Consider the following 9,061-nt stretch of genomic DNA (forward strand, 5'->3'; position numbering starts at 1 on the left):
ATTCGGAAGGCTCTTGCTGAACTTTGTACCAAAAAGCGAATTATCCTATCTGGGACTCCGTTCCAGAACAACTTTGAAGAGCTTCGTACCATCATGCACATGTTACTTTCGCCTAATGATGAAGACATGGTTTTGTTGAATCCTTTGACACTAGGCAACCTCCCGACCCCTCGGCGATCCTCTCGAACATGATGTAGTGTCGTCGTTGTCGATATATACCCCCTCCCGATAGCTTACTATGATTAGGTAGCTAGTTCTACGTTTGGCACTAATATATCCATCTGTCATGTTTGAATAATAATTGCCATGTTGTAAATATTTGTAGAAACTATGGACACCGCCCTAGACGAAGCAACAAAAGAAGCGTTGTTGAGGGACATAATCGCAGAAGGAAGTGATGCCATCTCGTTGTTTCTCAACGAAACCGATGGTCTGGAAGGAGAGGGTGAACAAGCTGGCTACGGTGACCTAATGCCGGTGCAAGAAGAAGAACATGAGGACGGCTCCGGTGACCCAATGCCGGTGCAAGAAGGAGACCGTGATGACGGCTCCGGTGACCGAACCGAGTCCGGCCAGGTATATATATTAGTTAAGCCTATGCTGACTAGCTGATTGATGCATTCATTGTTTTGGTATGTACACATATTAATTAAGTCTTTGTTCTTTTTTCTAGCTCTCCGAATCGAGCACAACTTCGGTAAAGAGACGAGGCCCGAAGAAAAAGTTGAGCTCGGATGAAAAGTTTGAGATCATAGCAATCGCGCCCGACGGCCAACCTATTGAACCCCTCCGGACAAAGAGCGTATTTTTTTTGACCTGAAACTGTAGGGTAAAGACCCCACAGCAATTTTATTGCTCTACAAGAAAAGGTTACAAATGTACACAATTTACAAGGTCTAACAGACCCAAAAAGAAAAAGAAAGGAAACATGAAACTCACCTCAAGGAGGCAAAAAGGAAATCCATCTAAGCAAATCCTCCTTGAACTTAGGCCTAATCCTATGAACCAGGAGGGTGATGTCTAAAATAAAAGAAGACCTCCATCTACGAAAAGATGGTGGGATATTCCTAAAAACCCTGTCATTCCTGATAATCCAGATGTTCCAGCATGCTAGGAAAACCACTTCAGAGAAGAAAGGCTTAGCAAAGTCTCGTCTAGCATGATAAGCAATGGAAATCATATCATCTCCAGCCCTCCAGTTGATTTGAAGATAATTCCAGACCCTACAACTGAAATTACATTGAAAGAATAGATGATCTCTATCCTCTTTAGCTTGTGTTGGACAAAGGACACATAAGTTAGTATCAGATACATTCCAGTGCCTTCTCTCCAACATATCCTGAGTGTTCAGCCTATCCATAATCAGCATCCAAGCAAAGAACTTAATTCTCATAGTGCAGCAGCTAGCCCACACCCAGGATAAGAGTGGGTTGGGCATAATGTGTTTATGCAAGAAAGAATAGTATTTCTTGGCAGAATATCCCTTGCCATCCTCCTTCCATACCCATGTATCATTAAGCTGAGGATCATGGTTTGAGAGCAGCAGCAGATTTTGTAAAGTATGTAACTCTCCAAAGGCTCTCTCAGAGAGTGGTAAATGGAATAAGGAAGTGAGCTCAGTCAAATCAAAAACCTCAGCAGCAGAAATTAGGGGATCAATGGCAAATGAAAAAAGCCTAGCAAACCTCTGCTCAAGAGGAATATTAGTGTCCCCCAAAGACCAAGGATCAGACCAAAACAGGATAGTGTCCCCCTTATTAACATGTACTGCACTGACCATCCTGAATTTATCCATTAACTTGCAGATATCTCGCCACCAGAAAGAGCCACAAATGATGGTAGCATGAGGAACCCTATTATGATAATAAGTGTTCCAGATGAGCTGGACCCAGGGCACATCAACTTTATTGTAGAATTTACTAGCATGTTTAAGGAGCAGAGCCTCATTCTGCAGCTTTAGATTCAAAATACCCAAGCCTCCTTTGTTCTTTGGCCTGCAAACCAAACCCCAAGCAGCCAAGGACTGACCAGAATCTTGTCCATACTTCCTCCAAAGACATTGCCTCTATATCCGTTCAAGCTGTTTTAAAATGCCAGGAGGCAAATCCAGACTACACAGGAAAAAAATTGGCACAGAAGAAAGGGCAGAGATCAGGTACTGCAGTCGCCCGCCATGAGCAAGGAAGGAAGAGCTAACAGAAAGCTTCCTTTCCATACTATCCACCAGTGGCATTAAGTCCAATATTTTAGGTTTTGTATTTCCCACAGGAAGCCCAAGATAAGTAAAAGGAAGGGTGCCAACCACACAACCAAATACAGCAGCAAGTCTGGCAATCTCTCCAGAATCCACATTGATAGGAAGAATGGAAGACTTATGATAGTTAACATGCAGTCCAGTGGACTTAGAGAAAAGAAGTAGCATTTTCTTCAAGGAGAGCAATTGAGCTTCCTCAGCAGGCATAATAATGAGTGTGTCATCAGCATACTGTATAATTGGATATTCCTTATCATGGCATGGAATAGGGAGCTGTAACAGTCCTTTCTGATGCATATCATTTACCACTGATTGCAAGAGATCTGCAGCAATGGCAAACAGGAGTGGAGAAAGAGGGTCACCCTGCCTAACTCCTTTTTTACAAGCAAATTGTTTCCCAAGAACTCCATTAAGCAGAACAGAGGAAGTTCCAGAAGCCAAAAACTGTTTAACCCAGAAGATCCACTTATCATTAAAACCCTTGTGCCTCAAAATTTCAAAGAGCGCATTTGTTGCTCAGTGCGGGGTTCTGGTTAGGGACAAGATCCCGATAAGCATCCAGCAATGGTTTAAGCCAGCTACAGAAGACCCTGAGGTGTCTTATGTCAATGATATGCAGAAAAATGATCTTTGGACTGAGCTGAAGTCAAATTTCACCCTACCGCCTGAGGATAATCCAGAGAACCCAGTTAAAGAGAAATTAATCAAGTCTTTTGCTCTGAAGAGGATGGCAGACCTATTCAGGAGGTGGAAGAAAGAGCTGAATAAGTTTGTCGAAAATAATGAGGCACCAGAATTCAAGGGCAGATATGAGAAGATCAGATATCACTAGCCCGCATTTGTGGCCCACAAGACATCAGAAAAGAGTAAGAAGATGTCGGCGATAAACAAGCAAAATGCTGCGAAGAAGAAGCTTCACCATCGCACGGGGTCAGGTGGCTACCTCGTAGCCGGCCTAAGTGGTCCAAGAGTGAGAATGATCTGGTTCATAAAGGGATCGAACCAGAGACAAATAACTGGCCAGACCATTGCCGGACTTGGTTCTTCGGGGCTGGCGGAACCCTGGACCCTGAAACAGGGAAGTGCATTTGGACGAACGATTAAATGGACATACCAGTCAGTAAGCTTAAGCAGTATATCGAAGCAGCGCAGGAAGGGACGTTCTTTCCAGACAGAGAGAACGACGAGCTCACAATGGCCCTTGGGAATCCTGAGCACCCTGGACGGACACGAGGCATGCCAGGCTCCATTCCGTGGAAGGTTGGGTTTCCGGACGCAAGCGGTTACAAATCCCATGAGAGGAGGAAAAAAGTGCAGCAGACCCAAATGCAGGCGCTGCAAGCAAGGGTGGACGCGATAGAGGAACGAGAAGCAAATCGCAGCAAACGTACTGCCGAAGCCTTCCCCGAAGCTACCCCGCCATCTCAGCGCAGAAGCAGCGTGGCTTCCACCGAGCTGCTTCAACCAGAGCATGCCTTAACGGCTCCTGCCAGCTATCCCATGGATGCTATCACGGAGTCTCAAAATTGCCACCTTATGACGCAATGGATGAATTTGAAGGTCAAGGCGGCTGTTGGCTCTGTTTATCCTACTGAACCCGACGCAACTTTTCACTGCCGGCCAATTCTAGAAGGATATGCTAGGGTGATGGTGGATGAGATAACTGAGGGATCTGAGGACCTCCAGCTTGACCACCCTACCGGTGAAGGGGAGACTCGGCTGGGGTCTGCTTTGAAGACTCCATGCCTATGGCGGAAGGAGCTCATCAACCTTCCGAACTGGACGCCTCCGCCTCCTCCTCCTCCTCCGGCGAGTCAGGGCACTCCGCCTCCACCGCCTCCTCCTCCGGCGAGTGACGATCAGGGCCCTCGGCCGGCTCCTTCTCCGGCGCATGGCGGCACTCCGCCTCCTTCTTCGCCTGCGCCGACGCGCCCGAGCAGCCAGCCTCCTCCTTCTCCGCCTCGTCAGCAGGGGCGGAAGAGACCTGCCGCCGCTTAAGCAAGTAAAGAAGACAACCGCTACATCTGCTCGGTCGGCGTCTAGCAGTACAACCAGAGGCGGGAGGACATACAGATTCGGTCCTTCTCTGAAGACTCCAGAGAAGTTACCATACGAGAGGACCCAGGACGAGAACGCCGAGATCCCGTGAGAAGAAGTGAAGAAATTCTTTGAAGGGGTGAAAGCAAAGAAACATCCACCTCCGGAGGAGAAGGTAGATCGGGTGAAAGTGAAGCGCACTCTGGCTGCCCTGACAAAACCACCGAAGTATGATCCACCAAAAGGAAACTATGACCGCATTATTGGAAAATAATTTGCCAAAGCGGAGCGGTCGGGAAGTACTGTCAGTGATCAAAGGCTGAAAGAACGACGAGCTGGGAAACAAATTGCCCAGCTCGGCGAACAAGCGAAGCAATCGTGCCCCCTGCTCAAGGTGCCTAGCCACAATGTCGATAATGATCCGAGGATGGTGCCCGATTATAGCAATCTTGCAGATTACCTGCCCGACGAAGTACATTATGAACCCATGGACGTGCAGATACAAAGATACGAGTACGGGAAGCCTCTCGTCAAAGATGAAAGATCTCTATCAACGATGATGCGAAGATTGCATGATTGGTACTTGAAAATCTGCAGAGACTCTGGGGGGAGGAGTACTTTGTATGCGAGAGTTAAACCGGAGCATGACCTCGTTGGAATTGATCTGTTGCCTGTTCCATATGAGGAGTTCTATCAGTTTTTCAATCAATTGGCCCTCGATAAAACAACGGTCGCCTGCTACTGTCTGTAAGCAGTACTACTTCTGTCATTAAGTTTCTCTATATAGCTTAGCTCTTTCATTGCATGTATTTATAATCATCCTCACTATATTATGCAGATTGAAGATCATCGAATTGAAGAAAAGACAAGTCGGTGATATTGGGTTCATTAACACATATCTCATAGATGCAACTCAGGTTAAACTTCATGCCGCAGCTACCGAGGCCAGCTTGCTACGATCATTCGTAATAAATCAAAACAAAGATATAATACTCTTTCCTTACAACTTCAGGTGAGTGTTACTATCTTGTGCGTATTCGGTTTCCCTTATATATTAGTCAAGGTTATAGTAATGTAATTGATGAGTTATGCATGTGTGTGCAGTTACCACTATATTCTCCTAGAGATTAAGCTTGAGCAGGGAGTAGTAACCGTCTTGGACTCTAAACGAAAAGATCCCAAGGAGTATGCGGACATGACTGAAATCCTCAAGAAGTAAGTTAAATCGATGATTATCCACCATATCAGCAACTTTGTTCATTTCCTGATATCAAGTAATTGTTTTCTTTGTCCGGCAGGGTTTGGAGAAAATTCACCAAAATAGTACCGGGACTGCCGAAGGAGCTGGAATTTGGACACCCGAAAGTAAGTACTATAGTAGCATGTTCCGCGCATCTCCTAGTGATTCAAGCGCTAGTTTCATCAATACCATTTAGCATTCTTGCTTATCAGTTTGATTGACCTCTATTTCTTGTAAAGTGGTTGTGGCAGGAACAAGGGAATGATTTCTGTGGATACTACATCTGCGAGTCCATCCACCACAGGACCTGTGAGCGGGGCGGGTACTCTAATGAACAATATGAAGTACGTAAATAACAACATTCACAATTTTATTTTATTACCATCATTTGTGTTGAGTTTCATTCATTTATATATATATATATATGTATTGACCCCCTTCTTCAAATTAGATGTTTCGGAAGCGGGATGAACTCCTAGCACCAGCTCGCATGCGAGCAATTCAAGAGGAATTGGCGGCATTCTTTCTTGACCACGTGATCCCTGAAGACGGAGAATTCTATGTGGACCCTGAGTCTGTATGATTATATTTGTAAGAGATAATTATTGTATATATGTAGCCGGTAGTGTCAGATAGATATACGAGAACTTGTTGTTCGACCAATCTCTCGGAGAAGGAGAGGTGGTCGATATCACTTCTCTCTGTATATATGCATATATGTTCATGACGATCTTTTGTTTCCTTCGTTTTCTTATTAGCTAGCTAGCGTGTCTAGTCCTCTCGATATACGTATGTATAGTACGTAGCGTCGACCAAGCACGGACATAACAGAGGACACTTCTCTCTATTAATTATAACTAGCTAACACAATATATGAAACACCTAAATTAACCCCCCAAAACCCCCAACCCCCCCCCCCATTTCAAAAAAAACAAAAACCCCAGCCACAGAAGTGCTGACGCGTGGATGCCTATTGGTCCCGGTTTATGCCACCAACCGGGACCAAAGGGTCTCCTGACTGGGCTCTGTGCACTGCCCACGCGGAGGGCCTTTAGTCCCGGTTCTGGATTGAACCGGGACTAAAGGAGGGAGGTATTAGTACCGACACTTTAGTCCCGGTTCCGGAACCGGGACTAAAGGCCCTTACGAACCGGGACTATAGGCCCTTTTTCTACCAGTGTGAAGATATAAGTCTAAACGTCCATTACCGTGGACATGGTATTCGAATAAAGATATTCCTTGTAGGGGTGCACCACGTTTTCCAACATGCTTGATCACTCTGGCCGAACACACTTTTCTGGGTCAATGCCCGGGCTCGGAAGATCAGCACGTCGTAGCCCTACCTAGGCTTAGCAGAGAGGTCCCCGCCGGTCTACATCCTAAGCACTCCAGGGTCTGGGCCCATCGCCCGTTGCACTCCGGATCGTTGCGCGTAGGGCGTTCCAGGCCACCTCCACTAGGGCGCCGACCAGGCCATGCTGCAATGCTGAACTGGACGTCTGACAAAGCTTCGGCTGATACTGCGACGTCGAGGCCCATACCTATTCTCACGTGGTGGTTAGTGTGTAAAGGCCAAAGGCCAACTCAGAACAAATACCCAAACCATAGTGTCTTATTAACTCGCGGAGACGAGCAGAGACTCATGATAATGTGACCCCTTCGCCCCATCTCGAGGAAATACGGCAAGGGCAAGCCTAGCCCACTCGAGGGCTCCCTGACTTCCCGGCCGTGCCTCGTAACCATCTTGCGAGTGCTCTCCGGGCCGGCCCGACTTTCCCAAAGGTCTCAAGTAATGCCAAGGTCACCGTGTGTCCAAACATCAAGGGGAAAACCCAAGGAATCACCCTCGGAGGATTCCACTCGATGTAATCATCAAGGTGAACATAAGAGGAACCACCCTCGAGGTTCACACTTGAGGGGTTGCACGGGCGAGCCGTATCGGGAATGGTGAAGGAGGAAATCACCCTCGATGACCACGACCGAATAGCTACACTACAGAATTATCATCAGGAGTGCGTTATGAGGAATCACCCTCGACACTCGGTAGTAGCTCTGCAGAGTCGAGCAACTAAAGGGGCGTGATGTGATGTGCGGTGTCGTGCTCTGGTCGTTAATTATGTAGATTGAGTAGTCGATGATGAAGCAGGGGCAACAAAGACAGGGTGGGGGTCACTGATGGATCACTAACCAACCTATACTAAGCAGTTTAGGATAAGCAGGTAAGGTACAACAGCAGGTACAAAAGCAGGCTATGCATCAAAATAGGAGCAATCAATAACAGTAGAAAAATCTAATGCAAGCATGAGAGAATGGAATGGGTGATATCGGGATGATCAAAGGGGGGGCTTGCCTGGTTGCTCAAACAAGAAGAAGGGGTCGTCGTCGACGTAGTCGATCACAGCGGCAGTCTCGGGGTCTACCAGAGAGAAGAGGGGGGAGAAATAGTAAATACAAGCATCCAGTTGCAGCACTAAGCATGACATGATGATACACGGTGTTAGGCGTGTTCTAACGCGGTGTTACACGATACCGTGGAAGGGGGGAAACATTCGTGAAAGTTTTCCCGAAGTTTGCATTTTTCGGACAGATGAAACGGAGGGAAAAGGTTGCATGTTCAGGTAGTTAGGGGCATTTGGTGGAAGAACGGATCGCGTGTTCGGATTCGACTCGTCGTTCAGAGCAACTTTGATGTATAAAACTTTTTCATGTGACTTACGGATAATTTTCTATGATTTTTCAAAGTATTAAACATTATTATGAAATTATTATTAATTCGAAAATAATTAACAAATTGCTACGGGTACCCAGCTCTGTGTACACAGAGGCTGACAATGGGGCCTAGGGGGGGTCCAGTCAGCTGGTACAGTCAGCAGTTTGACCAGTCAAAGCTTACTGGTCAATTGGCTCAAACAGGCCCACATGACATTGACTGTTAAACTAATCTAGCAGTTAATTAGGTAATTATGCTAATTAAGTTAAGTTAATTAAGATAATTAACTCAATTACTAATTAATTAAAAAATTATTTTTATTAATTTTATTTCTATTTACATTTTCGTTACTTTTAACAGGGGCATGGGCCCCCCCTGGTCAGTGGCACAAGGCCAGGGGTTGTGTAGCCCAGGAGCGGGCGCCGCGGCACCCAGTGGGGCACTGGCGGGCACGACACCGATGGGGGACAGGGCGAGGTCAGGCCGGGGCAGCAGGGGCCGTCGCCGGACGATGGCAGCCGAAGCGGGGACTGCGGGCCGGCGTCAGCTCCAGTAGCAGTTCGGGAGCAGCAGCAACAGCTTGCGGTAGCAACGGTGCGGGCGGAATAGAGCCGTGACGAGGCCAGGGCGTGCACGCGCCGCAGTAGTCACGTGGTGCGAGGCCGATGCGAGGTTGCGGTCGCGCGGGGAGCTGTGGTTGCCGGCACGGGCAGCATGGGTGAGCGACGCAACAAGGGCTGGAGACGCGGGCGAACGAGGAGGGAGGCGCGGTGAGCGCGCACGGACGCGGCCAGAGCGCGCTGACCGCGGGCGGGGACGG

This window comes from Triticum aestivum, chromosome 5A (genome assembly GCF_018294505.1).
Source record: "Triticum aestivum cultivar Chinese Spring chromosome 5A, IWGSC CS RefSeq v2.1, whole genome shotgun sequence".
NCBI lineage: Eukaryota > Viridiplantae > Streptophyta > Magnoliopsida > Poales > Poaceae > Triticum > Triticum aestivum.